Below are 3,715 nucleotides of genomic sequence, written 5' to 3' on the forward strand. Positions count from 1 at the left end.
ACTCAGAAATCCACCTGCCTCTGCCTCCCAAGTGCTGGGATTAAAGGCGTGAGCCACCACTGCCCAGCGACTTTGAGGTTTCTTATGCTCAAGCTCTGCCCAGTGTGGAATCAGTGTCTCCTCCTGGTTGCCTGTGGATCAAGATGTAGAACTCTCATCTCCTTCTCCAGCACCATATCTGCCCACAATCTGCCATGCTTCCTGCCATAATGGACTGAACCTCTGAAACTGTAAGCCAGCTCCAATTAAATGCTTTCTTTCTTTTTTTTAAAAAAGATTTATTTATTTATTATATGTAAGTACACTGTAGCTGTCTTCAGACACAACAGAAGAGGGCACCAAATCCCATTACAGATGGTTGTGAGCCACCATGTAGAATTGAACTCAGGACCTCTGGAAGAGCAGTCAGTGCTCTTAACTGCTGAGCCATCTCTCCAGCCCAGCTGAGTCCCTTTCTAGTTAAAGTTAAAGTCAGTAGTAAAGATTAAGAATACAAATGTCTAACGATAAATGTGATGGGAAGCAAACTTAGATGATGCACATTTTTCTTAGCAAGTGTGTGTGTGTGTGTGTGTGTGTGTGTGTGTGTGTGAGAGAGAGAGAGAGAGAGAGAGAGAGAGAGAGAGAGAGAGAGAGAGAGAGAGAGAGAGAAGGAGAGAGAGAGAGATATTATGTGACCATCTTATAAGACTCGTGGATTCAGATCAAGCTTGGAGGGCTGAGCCAACTCACTAGCCCTGATAATGCACGCTTTTCTCAAGCACAAAAACTTGATGTGTTATCACCTCATAAAATAATTCTCAACGAAGTTAAGAGAAATTCCATGGGGAATGTTGTGTTTTCTGACACTATTGCCACAAAGGTAGTTAAACATCCCCACAAGGATGGGGAGACTGTATCATAATGGAAAATGTCAACAGTAAACTGAGGATGACAATAATATGACATTTGCTATGGCTATCCTTGGGAAAGAAGTCATTAACACTTAACCCATTACATAGTGTTGGGAATTGGTTCTAATGCTTTGTCTTAATTCGGCTCCCAAAGCCACTCAACCTGACCTTCCCCAAGCTGGCCAAGTGATGGGATTGTAAGGTGCCATAGCCATGATGGAAAACAGTGTGGAGACCCCTCAAAATAAGTGAATAAAAACAAAACTGCCCTGTGATTCAGAAATATCACTTCTGGGTAGTCATAAAGAGCAAATGAAATGTTGAAGATCTGCTGTGCTCATAACAGCATTATTGACAGCAACTAAGGTCTGGAAGGCACCTGCATGTCCACTAACAGATGGATGGATGGATGGATAAAGAAAATAGCACATGGTGGCCTGCTATTGACCTTCAACCATAAGGAACCCCGTCAGTGATGATAGCAATGACTGGCCTGGGGATGCCTTATCAGAAGCTCAATAAATCAGACACAGAGCCCAACGAGACAGTCATCTCCATGTGCAACGTAAGAGAGCTGAACTTGGGCAAACAGACAAAAATATGGCTGTTTCCGGGTGTATCCCGGTGGGAGGGGGCAAAGGTCAGTTATGGTGGATGAATGAGCCTTGGAGCTCTAACACAGCATGGCAAGTGTACTTAACATTGGCTTGAGACATTGCCAAGGGTTGATCTCTCAACTGTTTTACCGACACCCACACACATACCTGCTCTCTCTCTCTCTCTCTCTCTCTCTCTCTCTCTCTCTCTCTGTCCTTCTCCCTTTCTTTCACACAGACAGACAGACAGACAGACAGACACACACACACACACACACACACACACACACTGGAACGAGCCACTGGCTGTGTTAATTACTTGGTGGTTTACTTGGTGGTCATAGCTCACTTTACAGTATATATGTATATGAAAACGTATCTAACAAGGTGTTTTATCCATCATGTGTACCTTCAACCTGTGAGAATAAGCTGGGGCAAATGGAATCTGATACTCGAGACAGAATTCTTCTGTCTGGTCTCTATCCACAACACAGGGGCTATTTCTATCAACGAGAACACAGGGGCTATTTCTATCAACGAGAACGATCTAGGCAGGCTGTGGCTTCATGAATTGGCTCCCTGCTCCTCTGCGGCCCCACTCCTGGTGGGCTCCTTTACTGTCAGGGCCCTCCATCTTTGCAGGGAGACACTGTACTCTCCTACGGTGGGTTTTCTGGCTGTTTGCTCCCTTACCTGGTCCAAGGAGCAGGAACAGCTTTTGCCAGTTCTCCTGATGTTTTGTTTTTCATTCCCAGGGTTGTGGGTTGAATAGACGTCAATGCTTTCATTTTGCCCTTTCTCGGCTATTGTGCTTCTTAACTTGACACTAACTGAACAAATCTCTTAAGAATCTTCACACAATTATTGATGTTTTATGTGTAAATGCCAAGGTTGACAAACCATTCTGAGAAATTTAATTAAAAACTGAATATGCTTAGTGGAAAAATCGAGAAGTGGCATTTCATTTGCTCCTAACTATATTTACATATAAAGAGGATGTCATCTGATGCTGGAACTCATGAGATACTGAGCTCTTAGGAATGGATTCAAATTATGCAGATTCAATAGAATTCAACAATTTGGATCTCCGAGCTCCTGAGGTTGCTGGGGAGGGGCACAGTAGCAGCTAGAGCTGAGCTACAGGCTGCATGGGAAGTGATGAACCCCATGTGAGGGTTATTCCACCATGTATGGACACGTGATTGTCTCCAGCTGGCGCCATGGCAATGCTTACTTAGATGAGATTAGTAAGAGATCACCAGTCAATACACTGACACTTTAAGCCAGCAGCCTAGCTGTTCAAGCAGTTATAGCTACGAGCATAAAGCTGGCATTCTGCAAGGTCAGGTAGACACCCCGGCTTGTAGAAAAGCAGCTCCATTATCTCACGAACTCTGTTGTTCTAATCATGTTCTGCTTATTAGAACATGATTAGATTTGTTGCCAACATCGTACGAACACCGATTGCCATCTCATCTCTGTGGAGCTGGAGAATGAGAGTTCTGGACACAAATAACACTCGTGTGGTAGGAAGAGCTCAGATGTTAATAGGGATAATTGCTGTGGTTGCAGGTTTAATATTGATGCTGTTTTCTGAAGTTCTCAATCTGTCTCTAAGACCCTGATATGAAACAAGAGTGAAGAAAACACATGTTTCCTTACAGCCGAGCTCCAGTTAGGCCTAGGTCTGTTGCGATTATTCTTTAGGGCTCCGTTTTTTGTTTCACTCATTAGGAACAGAACAGATAGAATGCACACGTATTGGGGGAGGGGGGGTTGTTCAATTGCCTTAATGGTATAGTCTGGGTAGTCGAGTAATGGCTGCTGCCACACTTATATCTTATAATACAAAATTATAAGATATAAAATTTTGTATTTCAATTTATATTATATATTTATGTAAAATATTTTATAAATATAAAATCTATTTCTTTCAGGAGGCCTGCAGAGGGCCAAGAGCTGGAGCAAAGTCCCCCAAAAAGCAGGTTTCTGATGGTAGCTCCATGCTCTTGTACATGTTGGTAAGCACCATATCAATGAGCTACATCCTCAGCCCATCAGGCTCTGAATCTGGGCCACTGTACTCTCTTCTTGGTCTCCTGGCACTCATGGTTTTAAAGCTGCTGCGAACAGCAAATGAATGGGGGGGTGGATCACCATGGTTCGACTGTTCCTGTGAGCCACCTTGTTTAACCTCAGTTTACAAGTAAGTAACCTCAGCAACTC

The sequence above is a fragment of the Mastomys coucha genome, unplaced genomic scaffold (genome assembly GCF_008632895.1).
Source record: "Mastomys coucha isolate ucsf_1 unplaced genomic scaffold, UCSF_Mcou_1 pScaffold22, whole genome shotgun sequence".
Lineage (NCBI taxonomy): Eukaryota > Metazoa > Chordata > Mammalia > Rodentia > Muridae > Mastomys > Mastomys coucha.